The sequence below is a fragment of the Canis lupus genome, chromosome 13 (genome assembly GCF_011100685.1).
Source record: "Canis lupus familiaris isolate Mischka breed German Shepherd chromosome 13, alternate assembly UU_Cfam_GSD_1.0, whole genome shotgun sequence".
Lineage (NCBI taxonomy): Eukaryota > Metazoa > Chordata > Mammalia > Carnivora > Canidae > Canis > Canis lupus.
Window position 1 is genome coordinate 18,645,317 of NC_049234.1, and position 19,642 is coordinate 18,664,958.

Below are 19,642 nucleotides of genomic sequence, written 5' to 3' on the forward strand. Positions count from 1 at the left end.
TTAAAATTGGGCATCTATAAATAGTTCACAGATGTGATATTTTATACCTTAAAATTCAAAACTTTTTCTTCCCCTCATTTGATGAATTCTAACCCATAGCTCTCTGTTTACATGTTTGCTATTTTGGTTCTGTGTAATTCTAGAAATAACTAGTTTCAGACAGTTATGGTTTAGTGAACGCAGGGAATTGCTTTAGCTAAAATTATTGTTGCTTGTTTCTAAAACTCCTACAGAATAAATCTACGGTCTTCGGAAAAGCAGAAGTTATTTCCAATGACACATACTATTTGCTGAAAATTTACGGTAGGTTGACTCATGCATCTTTGCATTGTACTTAGATTAAAATACTATAGCTTTGGTTGAGGGGTAGATGTGTCAGTGGCCTCACTGTGGCTTAACAGTTTGTTTTGATAGGACAGAGAAAGTTTACCTAATTATAGGAGACTCATTATTGGTTCTGAAGGAGGAAAAAAGTCACCTCAACATTGATTTCTTCTGGAAATGAATCATGCAGTTGTATAACTTTTAGCACCACCGTCTGTCTCCATCTATAAACTTTTTTTTCTCTTTTACTTAATGTGAAGTTTGTCATTTCAAATAATGTCTGATGTCTGGCCCCAGGCTATTTGTAGATTTATCCTACCCAACATGTGTCACTCATCTCTGTTTAGAATCTGCAACCTTCATCCTAGCAACCTCTTTTTATTTTATCCTTTTCATTGGTGACTCTGTACAGATGATAATGGGCCCTCTCAGTAAAAGTATGATTAATGGTGGGTATCATAAGTCCATAGATGTACAGTAAATTGGAATTCCTGACATGAATTTATCATCCAGATAAATATTGGCTGCATCTTATTTTAGCAGTTGCTTTGCTCATACTTTATAATGGATACCCCATCCTCTTAGTGGCACCTTTTAAAGAGACAATAGAAAGTTCAAACAATTCACCCTACACATCCCTTCTCTAAATTGAAGGTGAAGATGTCAGACTTCTTCCAAATATGAAAAAGAAAGACTTGATTTTCAAATAGTTGTAATTTTTATCCTAGTCTTTCATGATTTTATATGATGTCTGCTTTGCTTACTTGCTTACAATTACACAAATAAAAAATGGCATGTTTTCGCCTATTTAGGAATCAAGTTTCTCTTCATTTCAGCCTGATCCTGAGCCATACACTATCTTCCTATGGCCTCATGTGCTAGTCAGTGGCCCCAAAACACATGGAACCATAGAATTGTCTACTTAACTTTTAGCTTTTAGTATGAAGTAACTGTCATGAATTTGTACATCAAGAACTCAGCTAAGAATGTGACAAGATGTTGGCAACAGTATTCCTTTGGGAAACCCCTACATGATGATTTAACTCTCCTAAGTAATCAAGCACTCCTACTTTGGACTTTATTCAAAAATGTATTTTTTTTGGCATATATGTTATTCCAAAAAACAACAGATGTTAATGGGTACCATCTCAAAAGAGATAGTACAGCATTTTCACAAAATAGCAACTACCTTAAAATAAAAGAGTCTATGGATCAGTGTACAAGGTAAACATTTTGGGTACATCTGAGCCTTGGTGAAAATGGTTTACCACTTTGGCTCTCTTGTCACATGGGTAATGGATCAGGCAGCCAGAAAATCATGGACTCATTTCAACTGTGGAAGTTCAGGGCGCAACTCCAAGCCAAAAGCGTGGCCATGGCCAGCCATCTCAAGCCTCTGTGTGTACTCAGTAACCAATAGATGTTACAACATACGCTGTGTCAAATCCAGCCATTAGCCATCTAGATCAAGTTAGGGAAGTCTTTTTTGCATTTGGTGCACCAGGAAGGTAGTTTCAACTGAGTTACAGGGATCAGGAAGTAGAAAGGTGGAGAAACTAAAGAAGACAATGCAATGTGGACTTTTACTTTCTGAAAAAAGACAAAAACCTATCCATGTTTGTCTTCTTATAGAACTAATCTATATGTATCAATAGATGCAGGTTTTCCAACACCTTCCCCCTTAGTTGGAATGCTGAAGAATTTCCTCTCTGAGAAATGTGGGGAAAAAAAGCACATGTGAACTCTATTAAGCATAAATTCCAGGGGCTGATGGTTTGTATTCATTTTTGTATTAAAGATCTCCAGGTTGTTGGGTTGTTTAAAAAGATTTTATTTATTTATTCATGAGAGTCACGGAGAGAGAGAGGCAGAAACATAGGCAGAAGGAGAAGCAGGCTCCTTGTGGGGAACCTGATGCAGGACTCAATCCCAGGACCCTGGGATCATAACCTGAGCCAAAGGCAGATTCTCAACTACTGATCCACCCTGGTGCCCCTAAAGCTCTCCAGTTTTCTACATTTTTTCTATAGGAATATGATTGCCTAACATAAAGTAAAACTAAAAACTAATAGGATAAACCAAATGGCTTTGGTGCGCCTGGGTAGCTCAGCGGTTGAGCGTCTGCCTTCAGCTCAGGGCGTGATCCCAGGGTCCCAGAATCGAGTCCCGCATCTGGCTGCCTGCGTGGAGCCTGCCTCTCCCTCTGCCTGTGTCTCTGCCTCTCTCTCTCTCCCTCTGTCTCTCATGAATAAATAAACAAAATCTTTTAAAAAAATAAAATATACTAAAAATGGCTTTGAGTGTCCAATGTCAAGGGTATCATGCCAATTACAGTAAAAAAGCAATTAATAAAAAGCACGGCTCTCAGCAATGATACAAATACATGGGAAGTTTGAATTGCCTTCTTTTATTAAAAAAAAAAAAAGAAAGAAATGTCAGGCAAAAAGTTTATCTCATTGGTGTTAGAAAAAGATTATTTTTGAGGTAAATTCTAGAGTTTGAACAAATCTAATGTTATCTACATACAAAATATTCATCTACTATAAGTGAGGACCATCATTCCACATGACAGCCCCCAATCCTCAAGCCTCAATTATCAAAGAGAGAAAGCATTTTTTTAACATACTTATTTACCAAGGCACAAGAATAGCATAATAATATTTTTGAAGTTTGGGCTTTTTTTTTTTTAATGAAATTGGTTTTTAACAAAAGGGGATCTTTAAGTTCAAAGACTAAATCTTATTCATTGTATTATCTCCACTGACTAGGTGGCAGAGTAGGTACTCATAAATTCCTGGTGAATCAAAGGAATCTTCTTTTAACATCAATTGCAGAAGCTGTATAATTGGCTCTGAAGAAGGAACATAAAGTCATCTCAGCACTGATTGAATCTGGAAGAGAGCCATGCTATAACTTCTAGCACTCCTGGCTATCTCCATCAAAGATCTGAGAGTTCAATTTTCTGATAATTAGATCTCATCCATTTTCCAGGGATTGTACTATTGGTATGGTTGAACCAGCTTTTGGTAGGCTTTTAAGGCTGAAGTTGATGACTTGGCTTTTTGTGAGAATCTAGATCATATATGTACAGACTTTGCAAAATAGGATATTCCCCTAGCACTCCATAAGTCTTAGCTATGTTATTTTTGATGAGATTTCTAAAAGTAAACATTTGATGTAAAGCACTTGTCATTGGTAATTTCTAACAATTTCCAGAGTAACCAGAGAATAGCGGAGTTTCCTTTTAATATATTCCCGGATGTCAAGGAAAAAAATAAATAAGAAAGTTCACTTTCCCTTTAAAATTTTAGTTATAAATTCACAGTTACCACTGGAAGTCATCGTATGGCAGTCTTAAAGTGACACAATTTTTCCGAAGTTGATCAGTAAAGAGATTTTCTATCCAAAAAAGTTGTATAAGTTATTAGCTAGAGTCTGCAAGAAACAGTATATACACATTTATAGTTTGATTAAATATCTGAGTGAATATGTTTTTTTTAGGAACAAATTTTCATCATGTTTGGCTTGGTAATTTATTTTACTTTAGGGACATCTGGGTGGCTTAGTGGTTGAGCATCTGCCTTTGGCCCAGGGCGTGGTCCCGTGGTCCCGGGATCGAGTCCCACATCAGGCTCCCTGCCTGGAGCCTGCTTCTCCCTCTGCCTGTGTCTTTGCCTCTCTCTGTGGGTCTCTCATGAATAAATAAATAACATTTTTAAACGAAATTTTATTTTAATTTATTAAAGCTACTACCTTTTAAGACAATACAGAATTAAATAAATGACTGCATTATTCTAAGACCCATGTGAAAAAAAATATATATATACACACATTTTGGGAGATAAAAAGGCCAAGAAATCAGTCCACCATCAGTTGGAACAGTGACTAATGCAAAGGAATTCTCTGCCACTAAAGAACACATCGCAGTGGTTCTGTCCTGGGTTTATGGACTTGTTTATAGAATGGAAGCAACAAGGCCAAAGTCATGTTTTCTCTGCCTGTGTTGGTCAGGTTACTGTGATGTGCCCATCACTCCCACAATGCTTCACATTCAGTTTAGCCAATTAATTTTTCATACGTCTAAAAAATTCTGAAAAGCTTCCTCACCAACAAGAAAGACTAAACTATCAATAAATACTTAGGCTAAGGATAAAATAGAGCAAAAGAGAAAACAAGGTGCTTTTTAAAAATATATAAACCTTTACTTCCATCCTCTTTCTCCTGACCTAAGCATTTAAGGGAAACACATGTCTTTCATCGCTATTGACTGAAGCTCGTTTCCAGCTTGGAGGTGTAAGAGCTCTAAAATTCAAAACATACTTGCATTTACCTATGGATATTAAGAGTCTCTAATAAAATGAAATTTAAAAAATTAACCGATTATGGGAATTAGTGTATCAATAAAAGCATAAGTTACAAGTAAAGTGCCCATTCTTGGCTCTTCCCAGGTAACTGTTGTAGGTAGAAGTTGGATGACTGCAACTTTTTTCCTTTTGAGTGCTGCAGTGAGAAAAGCACAACATAGCAAATCATGAGCCCATACATCTGGGCTCAAGTGCCTACTATTTCCTAGCCATCTGGTTGAAGGCAAGTCTCTTGCCCTTCCCGAGCCTGAGTTATTACATTTATAAAATCAGGTTTTTATGAGGAAGATGAAGGTCATGTCTCTAAAGAAAATGTTACCAGTGTTTTCAAACAGCAACAAAAACACTTTACTCAGGAAGTCTGGACGTGCATTGCAAACAAGAGTGCCTGGCACACAGATGGAGCCAAATAAATGTTCGCTGATTGTTCCTATCAATATATGAATGTACAATAGATGAAAGATTATGACACTTATCTTAGCATGGGAAAAAAATTTAAAAATGCGTCTCATGTTAACAGAGGCAGAGACACTACCCTCACGTGGGGCAGAGAGTGCATTATTTAAGTTGTCAATTTCCCAAATGCACAACATACATATTGCTTAACATGTTGAAGCAGTTGGGTACACTGTGTAAAAGTAAAGACACTCAGGCTCAGCCTAAGTACAGTATAGGGTTGAATCCCATCTCTGCACCTTAATTGCTGTGTGATATTAAGCCAGTAGCTCAAACACCATCTCCGTTTTCTCTCATGTACAATGGGATAACTGTTTTATTTATTATATATTTTTAATATTGTATAGCACCAAAAGAGATAACTGAGGTACTCAGCCCTTAGCAAAATATGACCTTTTCTGAGGTAACTTGGTCAGCCTCTGAAGAACTGATAGAAAGCCCATCAGGATGGCAAAATCGCCATAATGATTCTCATCTACAAGATTATTGGAGTTTCTCATTCCTACATAGGCACATGGCTTGGTGACTGCAAAACATTTTATTCAATATGGATCCACCAACATCCATCATTTTCGCTAGAGCTTGCAAAACACATGTATTTTTTTTTTTTAATAGCAGGTCAGATGTTAGCCAAGTCATGCAGAATGGTAACAATGCTGAGTCTGTGCAAATATTGATTGCTCACCAAGATCATGTTATCACCACCTAGGCATAACTCTGAGGGCTACTTACAAGTCTTGTTTACTAGGTAGGTGTTTTATGATAAAAATGACAGCTCCTTCCATTGTCCGAGGCATTGTCTCATTTAATTTTTGAGGCTACTACAGCTATCATTAGTGATCCTGATTTTTTTCTAACAGATTTTATTTTATTTTACTTTGCTTATTATTTTTAATTGAAATACAGTTGATATACAATGTCATATTAGTTTTAGGTGTACAACACAGTGATTTAACAGTTCCATGCATTGTACAATTATCACTACAATAAGTGTACTTATCATTTTCCAGCACACATCATTATTATAATATTACTCACTATATTCCCTATGCTATACTTTTCAACCTATGACTTATTTATTTTATAAATGGAAGTTTGTACCTGTTAATTATGTGAGTAAAAGGCTTCAGGATCTATGCATATTATCAGATAGACATTAATTTATGAGAATCTAAGAAATGAAGGATATTTGCTTAATTATTAAGTTTAGATCTTCTCAAAAATATTTCATGAAAATATGTTTTTGAGAATTATATATGATATAAATGACCAAGATTTGTGATGCAAAGTCTCTAAAACATAAACAGACTGTTTAAAAAAAAAAAAAACAGAGCATGTCATTTATTACATGTTTCCCGGCACAGCTGAAATAAATATTTATATCCATGATGCAGGAAATATTTTCCCAGGAATGGATTATATTCTGCAATTCTTCAGTTCAACAAATGCCTGATAGTCTCTCTTAATTCCTCTGTGTAGAGTGTCAAACAGATACAGGAGGTCAACCACATACTCTCTGTCTGTGTGGAAACCCTGCTGCTCCAGGCTTTTCAGAAGCAAGGGGTAGGGCAAGAGTGCACGGTAGCGATTACTCTGAAGAATATTCATCCCTGACCTCTGTTTACAGGAGGAGACAGGCAAAGTTGTCCTTTGTTCCTCAGTCTATATCTGTTCGGTTCCTATCTCCTAGAGCTCAGGTACCATAACCTTTATTTGACCCATCTGCACAAGCAGAGCAGGGATGCAGGTCTCCACATTTGCAAAATAGAGAAGTAAGATGTAGAACAAATAAATAATCTTCCCAGAGGCAAATCTGTGATAGAATTGAAAGCTGGGCTCAGGCCTCTTAAATGTCAAGTCATGACTACTGTTTAACATAGTTTCCATTAAACGTATTCAATTTAATCATCTATTTGTCCTAGAGAGCATAAAGCAATTCAAAAGAGATAATGTATTTGAGCTGACTGCAAATAATAAAAATGCCTTGTCAAAAAGGAAAAAAAAATGCCGTAAAGAATAATTTCCTTTTTTGTGCTGCCAAAAGCATCCAAGCATCTCCCAGTTATAAAACGTGAACTTTCTTCATAGTTTTGACAACTTACCAAACTCTATTGATACTTCCTTGAAAATACCATAAGTGTGTTTTCTTCTCGCTTTTTATTCTCTCAAGATCTTGTCTACTCCTATGGCTTTAATTACAATCTATATGGGGATGACTTTCTAAACTGTACCCCTGGCTGAGATATCTTTTGGGCCATCGGATGCATCCTCTTGAATATTACAGAAGGATGTTGAACCACGTATTCAAAACCTAATCAGCATATTTTCTCTCAAATTTGCATTCCTTGTACCAGTAAATGGCACCACATCCAACAGTTCAAATTAGGAACCTGGGAATCTCCCAGACTCCCGTCTCACTCCTCCCTACCATTTTTTTTTTTCTCCCTACCATTTCTAAACAATCAACGAGTCTTGCTCCCTCCACTTTGTTTTAAAAATCCATTTGCTTCTCTGTATTTCCATTGCCACTGCTAACATTCAGGGCCGTCAGAGAGTCAGGCACTATTGGTTACCTACTTAAGATCCATTCTTACTTCCAAAGCCCTGGTTTACCTAACTGAAATATTTGATCTCTTACCTTCCTTTGCTGCTAACCATAGGACCTAATCCTGCCCAAAGAGATGTAAGTTGATTTTACTCCAGAAATTTTCCAGGAAGATTCTTTAAAAAGGTGACTAAGTCAGCAGTTTTGTTGTCCTCACACTTTGTCTACAACCATTCTTTTCATCCTGCCTGGTAGTGAAATGTGTGAACTGTAGCAGCCCTTTTGTGACTATGAGGAGAAAAACCACACATAAAATATGGGGAAGGCAGGAAGTGGAAGTCATGGTCCCTGGTGATAGCATGGTAATACTCTGTTAGATTCTCTACCTTCAGATTCCTTAATATGTGGAAACAAAACAAAACAAAACAAAACAAAACAAACATGTCCTATTTAACTAAGCCAGTAAGTTACTATTGCTGGGCTTCTATTACACAAGGCTGATGACATTTTATCTCTGACACATCTCTCATATTCTGATTATCAGTTCTAATAGTGACATCTCCTTTCTTAAAATCCTTCATGTGCTCCCACTGCCCTTAGGATATTTTTCAAACTCTATTTATTTATTTATTTATTTATTTATTTATTTATTTATTTATGATAGTCACAGAGAGAGAGAGAGAGGCAGAGACACAGGCAGAGGGAGAAGCAGGCTCCATGCACCGGGAGCCCGAGTTAGGACTCGATCCCGGGTCTCCAGGATCGCGCCCTGGGCCAAAGGCAGGCGCCAAACCGCTGCGCCACCCAGGGATCCCTTATTTTTCAAACTCTTGAGCAGCACCTATAATGCCCTGTGGGATCTAGTTTTTAACATTAGCTCGAGCTTCATCTACCCTACAAGTTCCAAACTCTAGTCTCGGTGAACTGCTTTCACTTCTCATAGATTAGTGTATGCTAGTCTATTTATGCGGAATATCTTCCCTTTATTCCTTTTCAAGTTTATTTGGCTAATTCTGATAGGTTTTCCAAAACCTTGCTTAGGAAACATCTGGTAAAGGAACCCTTTCCTGATCCACCAAGATTAGGCTAGGCCTCTCTCTTCTAGGCCTCCACAACAACTGGATACTTGGTATTTATCCACATGGGAAAAAAAAAGTATAATGGCAACTACTTTAAACTTCTCTGTTTTGTCAACAAGACTATTATAAATTCCTTAAAGAAGGGACTGTGTCTTGCGGACTATTGTAACTCCAAATATTGTACCTCAATATCTGATAAGTAATATATAGTTGTTGAATGAGCAGGTGAATTAATGCATCTTCATCTCATATTTCTATCATTCAAATTCAAGCTCTCATCATTATGTGCCTGTATAATTATTCACTCATCCAACGTTATTCAAGAGATTACTATATATAATCAATCATAGAACAAAAATAATGAAAATCAAGAATTTGTCCCTTGCTCCATTAGGGCCAGAAGAAGATATTGATACCTTAGTAAATGAAAAAGATTGGGGATACCTATTCTCTTTAATGTAATTTTGTAATGAATTTTATACTTAGAGGTATTTAAATAAAATAATTTAGCTGCGTTTCTATAGTAATATTTTTTCTCTGGTAATTTTCTATTGGTGCTTCAACTGAGAAGATGTATCACATAAAGACACTCTTTAGGTGTGCTAAACCAATACACACTGAACTGGAAATGATCTTAAGATTGATGACTTACTGAATCTATAAGGGCTGCTTTCCAAAGTAGAGCAAAATTACGTTTGTCTCATTCATGATTTCCAGGCTTATAAACACTTCTTGAGAATTAAAACATTCCAAGAGTTTTGAATGCAATTTTAATGTTATTTTTTCACAGTTTTATGGAGGTGTAAATTATATACCATACAATTAACCAGTTGTAAGTAAAGAGTTGGATTCTTCAGTGTATTTATATAGTTGTGCAACTATCCCTGTAATTCAGTTTTACAATGTAGCTATCACTTGCAGAAGTTCCAACATGCAATCAATCCCTGTTTCCACTCCCAATTCTAAGCACTCACTCACCCATTTCCTATCTTTAAAATCTTGTTTTCTAAAGGGCGCTTGGATGGTGCAGTTGATTAAATGTCCAACTCTTGATTTTGGTTCAAGTCACAATCTCAGGGTCTCAGGTGAGATTGAGCCCTATGTCAGGCTCCAAGCTCAATGTGGAGTCTGAGCTCAGTGGGGAGTTTGGTTGAGAGTCTCTCTCCCTCTCCCTGTGCACCTCCATCCTGTACTCTCTGTCTCTCTCAAATAAAGAAATCTTGTTTAAAAATCTTGCTTTCTTTTTTAAAAGAAAATCTTTTTAAAATCTTCTTTCTTTTTTAAAAATCTTGCTTTTTCATTGTTTCTTATTTCCTTTATTTAGCACAATTTGAAGAGGAGGCATCATCCATGTTGCTACATCTATCAGTAGTTTGTTCCTTTACCTTGAATAGTATTCCATTGTATGGATATATTACTTGATAGAAAAAATAAATTCACTGCTGGATGGACATTTGTACTGTTTTCAATTTTTCACTATGATGAATAATATTGTGAACATTCATGTACAAATGTTTATGTGAAACATGTTTTAATTTCTCTTAGGTATATATCTAAGAGTTAAATTGCTGGGTATATATTAGTTTACATTTAACTTTTTAAGAAACTGCCAAACTGTTTTCCAAAGTGACTCTACCATTTTACATCCCTACCAACAATATATCAGAATTCCACTTTGTTACATCCCAGCCAACACTTACTCCTGTCACATTTTTTATTATTATGGCTAGTCTTGTCTGCGTATAGTGGTATCTCATTGTGATTTAATAAATAATGAAGTAGGGCATTTTTCATACCTATATTAGCTATTTGTCTTCTTTGTAGATATGTCTGTTCAAGTATTTAGCTCATGTTTTTTATTCAGTGATTAGTATTCTTTTATTGAGTTGGATACAAGTCCTTTATTAGATATATGAATTGCAAATATTTTCTTCCAGTCTGTGACTTGTCTGGTTTTTCTCTTAAAGATGTGTGTGCATATGTATGTGTCTGAATGTGTGTGTGTTTGAAGCCTAAATGTTTAAATTTTGAATTAGTATGGTTTATCAAATTTTTTCATGAACTGTGGCTTTGGTGCAATATCTAAGAAATTTTTGCCTAACCCAAGGTCACAAAGATCTTATCTTATGTTTTCTTCTAGAAGTTTTATACTTATGTTTAATTGCTTATGTTAATACAAGTATATATAAGTGTAAACATAGTATAATGTGTATATATATACACTTGCTTATATGTATATATAGTACTTATATGCAAATACTTTTTAAAAGTATCTACATTAATCTCATATTTGTCTTTGATCTCTTTTGAGTTAATTTTTGCTCGCTTTGTGAGGTATGGTTCTAAGTTCATTTCTTTTCATGTGGCTATCCAGTGTTCTATGTGGCACTGTTTGTTAACTATCATTTCCTTCACTGAATTGCCTTGGTACTTTTGTCTACCTTCAAGTGGCCATCGATGTTAGGATTTATTTCTGTACTCACTAGTTGCTTACATTAATATGTAACTGTGTTTTCACACTCCATTTTGTATTGCATCTGTCTGGTAGCAAAGTTGCTGGATTTTTTTGGCCATCCTTGTGCTAATAATACTGCTCTTCTCACCAGCAGAGGTGGGGAAAGGATGGAGTTGGCTCCATGCATGAAAGCCTCATACTTTCATTATATACAAAGCTATGGCATCTTTCCAAGAATAAATACTTCTAAATTTGTCTCTTTGGTCAATTTTCAGAATCCCGAAATGGCTATTAAAAAAAAAAAAGAAAGTCTAATTTCATACATGTTATATGGAAAAGCACTCTCTGGTCTCTTCACATGGTCAAACTAACTCCCTCTCCAAGACTGATTTTTAGGGGAGAAACTACCTTTGTTGAACCTCACCCATAGGAGTTGCTTGAAACTGTATTATAAGGTAATTGAAATATCTGAGTCTATCTAGCAGATTTAATCCATGTGTTTATGTCCTGATCCCTACAGAATGTCACCAAAATAGCAGTAATGGAATAAATAATAATCATAATCTACGATGACAGAAGAAGTAACAGAAAAGTGACTACAGATAACCCAGTGCAGTGAATGCAAAAAGGCCAGTATTAAGGACATATTACCAAAATTTCAAAGCATAGCATATAAAGAAATGCTCCTAGAAGTTTTCAGAGGGAGGGAAGAAGTATTCTGTACAAAGCATAGAGAATTTGAATGACATCAAACTTAACACCACAAGAAGCTAGAAGAAAATAGAACAATGTTTTTATACCTCAGATTGAAAACTACTTTCACCCCGGGATTCTATACCCAGCCAAAATATTACATAATTTGGAGGTAGAATTATTATATTTTCAGATGTGCAATATCTCAGAAACATATCTACAGCTCCATGCTCTACAGGAAATTACTAGAAAACATGCTATAATAAATATAAAACATGCTATAATAAAATGAGAATTGAAAACCAAGGAAAAAACCAATGAAACCAAGAAAAAAAAAATATGTGGATACAGGAAAAGGAGTTATAACATAGCTTTCTAGAAAATGATGAAAGACACATACCAAATGAATAGCTCTACTAGAAGCCTAAAGAATATCCAATCCAGATGGAGCAAGAAGTATGAGGGTTCTAGAAGACATATTTCTCAGAAAAGCAATGAAGACTAATTGCATATTTCTCAGAAAAGCAATAAGACTAATAATTTTATATTTTCTACTGAACTGACAAATCTCAAAGAATTAGTGGTTATTATGAGATTGGTACATAGAAAGCTATGCAAAAGAAAACAACCCAATTATTAAATCTTGTAAAAACAAAATTAGTACAAGGAATGAGGTGTAATCATAATGCACCACATGATTCAGCTATGAATAATTGTTACAGAGTCATTATGATATAAACATTGAATATTGTAGTAAGTGATAATATTATTAAATTATAAAGAGAAAGAAAGGAAATGTGTGTCAAGGGGGACATAGGGCTAAGAATGAAAGAGAAGAAACCTCCATCTTCCATATTAAGAAGACAACGAGTATCCAAATAAAACCAAATGAAAATCAAGAACATTAGTATAAATTTATTTTAAAATATGGAAGAGATAAAAGAAGAAACACTAAAATTATTAAAATAATTTCTTTCTAGAAATAAGAACCAAGAATGGGGCAGGAATAGCAGGAAGCTTCTATTTAATCTCAGAAGCTTGTGAAATCATTTTTTAAAAATATGTTTTTATAAATATGAAATTTAAAAAGCAAACAATAATAAAACAGTTTTATAAGTGTGTTTGTTAGCATGTTGCTTTCTAACCATATGTCATTTTAAAAGCTGTTCTACTAATTCCCATTTTTTACAAACTGCATTCAATTAAATTGACTCACAAGAGAGAACTTTAATCCAATATGATAGTTATGTGAATGGACAAATACAAAACCAAGTCCAAAGCTGAGGTTTATCAATTTGTCAGGAAATTCCTTCAGGAGAGGAGGTTGTCATTTTGTTGCTATCCTATTTTAACTAGTAAATCACTTCTGCCTTAGGATGTGCTCGTTTCATATCCTGTATTTTATCTCCCTCCAGATATCATATAAGCTGGATGCATGATAATTAAAATGCACAAGAGCAGATGTTGCTCAGTCTCTGTCGGGCATTGAGTAAATGTTTTCATGTGTCATTCCTTTCAGTAACTGTGGATGAATATCACAAGAATGGTGCATTAATTTTCTGCAGGGTTGCTATAACAAATTACCACAATGTGGTGGCTTAAAACAAGAAAAATTTATTAACACAGTTCTGAAGGCCAGAAGTATGAAATTGAGGTGGCAGGAGAGCCGAGTTCCTTTTGAAGACTCTAGAAGAGGACCCTTCCTTGTCCCTTCTAGTTTCTGGCAGGTCCAGGTGTTCTTTAGCTTGCGGCTGTGTAACTTTACCTCTGCTTTCACAGAGCCTTCTCCTTTTGTCCCTGTGTCTCTCCTTTGGGTGTCTCCTAAGGATACTTGTTCCTGTCACCCAGATAATCCAAGATTATTTCATCTCGAGATCCTCAGCTTATTTATATCTGCAAAAGACCCTTTTGCCAAAGAAGATCACATTTACTGGCTCTGGGGATCAGGATGTGGACATATCTTTTAAGGGCCCACCATTCAGCCCGTGAAAAATGGATAAAATAATAACAGGGGGGAATATCACATATTATTCACTTTAGTGGCATGTCATATTTAGACAAGCACAAAACCAAGCCTGAAATTTCAATGTCCGGGGAAATGGAAGACAAAAACGTTTATTCAGGAAAATGTGGAATTACAGAGACAGTTTCATAAGCCGGTCACTGATTTCTGTCTTGTTAGAATTACCATTAACTTCTTCCAATTTTGCTGAAAACATGATTGGCTTATTGTCTATTTCCAAAACATGGATTAAAGGAAAAAGCAGTGTTACTTGTAGTTCTCAAAGACTTCATTTTCTAAATAACTGAGAGTGGATGGTTTTAAGTCTCAGTAGAAATCTTTCAGGGTGTTAGGTATTACCACACATTAAGAATACACTTACCATAATTTGAGCCCTTTCTTGCATTTATCCAATCATGTGTCCTATTTTAAAACTGACCCCATATGTATTTATTTATTCCACCCCATATGTATTGAGTTATCAGGGAACCTGTACGCAGTTCTTAAGTAATGGCATCAGGCTCATGATTTTCATGCACATACACCACCCTTCAATGATTCACAGATAGGGTTTGGTTTATACTTTCTTTACATTATTTTCATTTCTTCTATCAACAAGTTTTGGAAACTTAGTCTAGATTCCATTGCCTCACATGCCATGCCATTCAGTTTTAACTGCACTCTTGTTTAAAGACCGTTTAGAATCCTTGAGAAGAAAATACTACGTTCATAGGTGCAGAGAGTAAGAGAAACTTGAGTCAATAAAAGTAAGTGTTGTTACTATTATTGTTTTTATTGTGATGACTTTTCAACAATGACATTCCCAATGGTCGTGGGACTGTCACTCCTTTCCTTTCAACTTTATGACATCTCTCCACTGACTGATCTATTTAATTTATAAGGTTCTATTGATGTATTATTGACTCCTAAATCCCATGGCTTGTTGTCAACCTTCATCTTACCCTTCCATGCATTAATTGTGATTAATTGTATGTTTACCTTTCTTGTCCTTAGGCTTCCATGACATTTTGCTCCCTCTCTGATTTATTTGTTAGCTTTTTCTTCTCTTTCTGGCCCCTGAATATAGACTCTGACATTTATACTCTTGAACTTTTTTACTCAACATTCTACTTTCATCTATAATCTCCATACCTTGTGACTCTAAAGCTGAAATCTCAAATTCTAGATTTTCTCTTAGCATCAAGACCTGCATTCCAAACTGCCTGCCTATTATCTCCATCCTGTTATTTTCCTGACCCTTAAACTCACCCAGCTTCATTATTGTCTTCTCAAAACTAGTTCTTTTCTTAACCAAGATTTCTTAGTGGCAATAGTGTTTTTCCAGTCACCCAGATTATAGCTGAAAAGAGATTTTTAAGATCACATTTCTTAGTAAATCTTAGCTAAAAGTAGAGCAGTCCTCTCTGATTTATGGAAGCATTCTTCTTTGAATTTCCACCTAGTTATAAGCTCCCCATATTTACCAGTCAGGAAAAAAGGGAACTATAATTTCTAAATTAGATAAGAAAGAAATCAACCATGGAGTCCAGTTTCCAGAGAAAGAACAGAATATGACTACAATATAGGAGTTATTTTTTATTTTATTTTTATTGTTATTATTTTTATTTTTTTTAAAGATTTTTATTTATTTATTCATTCATGAAAGACACAGGGGGAGAGAGAGAGAGGCAGAGACACAGGCAGTGGGAGAAGTAGGCTCTATGCAGGGAGCCTGATGTGGGACTCGATCCCAAGTCTCCAGGATCAGGCCCTGGGCTGAAGGCGGCGCTAAACCACTGAGCCACCCAGGCTGCCCATTTTTAAAAAATTTATCCTTATATGTTGCTCTCAACATTCAGTGAGTTACCAAGCTATATACATTTGTCTTCTTTAATGTTCAGAAGGAATAGGTACATAGATTGCACTCTATGGGGTGCCTGGGTGGATCAGTTGGTTAAGCATCTCTCTTGATTTCACCTCAGGTCATTATCTCAGGGTCCTGAGATTGAACCTCACTTAATCTCAAGAGTCTGCTTGAAATTTCCTCTCCCTTTGTCCCTTTTCCTCCCACTCACACATTCACACTCTTTCTCTCTAAAATAATAAATAAAATCTTTAAAGATGTTCCTTACAGTGCTATTTGTATTAATAATATTAGAAATGTTAAATTTCCAACAATAGAATAAGTAGTATTTTACATACAAAATATGTGATGAATAATCTGCAGTAATTTAAATTCTGGTATAATAGTCTATTCATTTATACAGAAAGATATTTATATGCATTTTTAAAAGTTTTTATTTAAATTCCAGTTAGCTAACATTCAATGCAAGATTAGTTTTAGTGTACAAGTTCAACACTTCCGTACATCACCTGGTGCTCATCACAGCAAGTGCACTCTTCAATTGCCATCACCTATTTAATCCATCCCCCCTTTTCTTCTCAGTTTGTCATCTATGGTTAAGAGTCTGTTTCTTGTTTTGCCTCTCTTTTTTTCCCATTTGCTTATTTATTTCTTAAATTACACATATGAGTGAAATTATAATGTATTTGTCTTTCTCTGACTTATTTTCAAGTAGCGTTATATCTTCTAGATCGATCCATGTTGTTGCAAATGTTTGTATTTTGATAGGGACTGCATTAAATCTGTAGATTGCTTTGGGTAGTATGGAAATTTAAACAATATTTGTTTTTCCAATCCATAAGCATGGAAAATATTTCCATTTGTGTCGTCTTCAATTTCTTTCATCAGTGTTTTATAGTTTTCAGAGCACAGGTATTTTACTACCTTGGTTAAGTCTATTCCTATTTGATCATTTTCGGTGCAGTTGTAAATGGGATTATTTTCTTAATTTGTGTTTCTACTGCTTCATTATTAGTGCGTAGAAAGAAAATAAATTTCTGTATATTGACTTTGTATCCTGTAACTTTACTGAAGTCATTTATCATTTCCAGTAGTTTTTGGTGGACTCTTTAGGGTTTTTAACATATAATATCATGTCATCTTCAAATAGTGAAAGTTTTACTTTTTTCTTATTAATTTGGATGCCTTTTATTTCTTTTTGTTGCCTGATTGCTGTGGCTAGAACTTCCAGTATCATGTTAAATGAAATTTGTGAGAGTGGACATCTTTGTTCCTGATCTTAGAGGGAAAGCTCTCTGTTTTTCACCATTGAATATGCTATCTGTGGGTTTTTCATATATGACTTTTACTATGTTGAAATATATCTTTTCAACTTGAGGGCTTTTAATCATGAATAGATGTTATAATTTGTCAAATGTTTTCTTTGCATCTATTGAAATAATCATATGGTTTTCATCCTTTCTCTTGTTGATGTAATGTATCACATTGATTGATTTGCAAACATTGAACCACCTTTGCATCCCAGAAATAAATCCCACTTGATCATAGTGAATGATTTTTTTTTAATGCATTGTTGGATTTGGTTTGCTACTATTTTGTGGAGGATTTTTGCATCCATGTTCCTCATAGATATTGGCTTGTAGTTCTCTTTTTTTGTAGTATCTTTATCTGGTTTTGGTATCAGGGTAATGCTGGCATCATAGAATGAGTTTGGAAGTTTTCTTTCCTCTTCAATTTTCTGCAATAGTTTGAGAAGAAGCGATATTAATTCTTTAATTATTTAACAGAATACACCTATGACGTCATATAGTTCGGGACTTTGGTGGGAGTTTTTTGAGTACTGGTTCAATTGCACTGCTGGTAGTCTCTTCAAATTTTCTATTTCTTTCTGATTCAGTTTTGGGAGGTTATATGTTTCCAAGAATTATCCATTTCTTCTAGTCCAGTCTGTCAACATATAATTTTTTCATAATACTCTCTTCTAACTTGTATTATAAATTGTGGTGTTAGTTGTTAGATCTCCTCTTTCATTTCTGATTTTCCTCTCTTTTTTTTGATGACTCTAGTTGAAGATTTATCAATTTGTTGATCTTTTCGAAGTACCAACTCTTGGTTTCATTGATCTGTTCTTTGTTGTTTTTTTTTAGGTTTTAGTTTTCAAGTTTCTAGGTCATTTATTTCTTCTCTAATCCTTATTATTTCCTTTCTTACTGTTCTTCTTTTTCTAGCTTCTTTAAGTGAAAGGTTAATTTGTTTATTTGAGATTTTTATTGCTTCTGGAGGTAGGTCTGTATTGTTATAAACTTCTCTCTTGGAACAGCTTTTGCTGCACCCCACAGATTTTGGACCATTGTGTTTTTCTTTTCATTAGTTTCTGTGTATTTTTGGATGATCTCTCTCATTTCTTGGTTGACCCATCTGTTGGTTATGAGCATGCTATTTAACCTCCATGTATTTCCATTCTTTCCAGATTTTTTTGTGTGGCTATTACTAGTTTCATACCATTGTGGTTGGAAAAGATGCCTGGTATGTTTCTTGTTGAAACTTGTTTTGTGGCCTAATATGTGATCTATTCTGGAGAATGTTCTATGTGCACTTGAAAGAAATATGTACTCTGTTATTTTAGGATGGAATATTCTGAATATATCTTTTAGATCTATCTGGTCCAATATGTTATTCAAAGCCATTATTTCTTGTTAATTTTCTGTTTGGATGATCTATACATTGATGTAAATGGAGTGTTACAATGTTCTACTGTTATTGCATTACTATCAGTTACTTCCTTTATGACTGTTATTAGCTGCTTTATTTCTTTGGGTTCTCCTGTGTTGGATGTGCAAATATTTACAATTGTTGTATCTTCTTGTTGCATTGTTCCCTTTATGATTATGTAATGTCCTTGTCTCTTGTTATAGTCTCCGTTTTAAGGTCTATTTTGTCTGATAAAGGTATTGCTACCTCAGCCTTCTTTTCACTTCCATTTGTATGATAAATGCTTTTCCATCCCTTCACTTTCAATCTGTATGTGTATGTCTCTTGCAGACAGCATGTAGATAAAGCTTATTTCTTTGATCCATGTTATCATCCTGTCTTTTGATTTAGTCCATTTACATTCAAAGTAATTATTGATAGATAGGTACTTATTGCCATTTCGTTACTTGTTTTATGATTGTTCTTGTAGTTCTCTGTTTCTTTCTCTCATGGTTTGCTGGTTTTCTTTAGTGATATACTTAGATTCCTTTTTCTTTATTTTTTTTAGCATATGTATTATGGGTTTTGATTTGTGTTTACCATTAGATTTGCATACAATATCTTATAGATAGTAGCATATATTGTTGATATATATATATATATATACACCATTATATATATGATATATATACATATTGTTGTTTATATATACCATTGTTGATGGTGGCTTAAGTTTATTTACTTATTTTTTTTAAAGATTTTTATTATTTATTCATGAGAGACACAGAGAGAGAGAGAGACAGAGAGAGAGAGAGAGAGGCAGAGACTAGGCAGAGGGAGAAGAAGGCTCCTCACAGGGAGCTTGATGTGGGACATGATCCCTGAACCACTCCCTGAGCCAAAAGCAGATGCTCAATCACTGAGCCACCCAGGTACCCTGATGGCTTAAATTTAAACCCTTTCTTTACCCCTCTTCCAGCCCCCACATTTTAGGTATATGGTGTCTTACTTTACATCCTTTTATTTTGTGAATCCTTTGTCTGGTTTTTATAGATACACTTAATTGTACTGCTTTTGTGTTTACTACTTTCCTTACTCTTGCGTATGGTCTTTTCCACTCTTTTCCACTCTTTCCCTTTAACATTCCTCATGGGGCTGGTTTAGTGGTC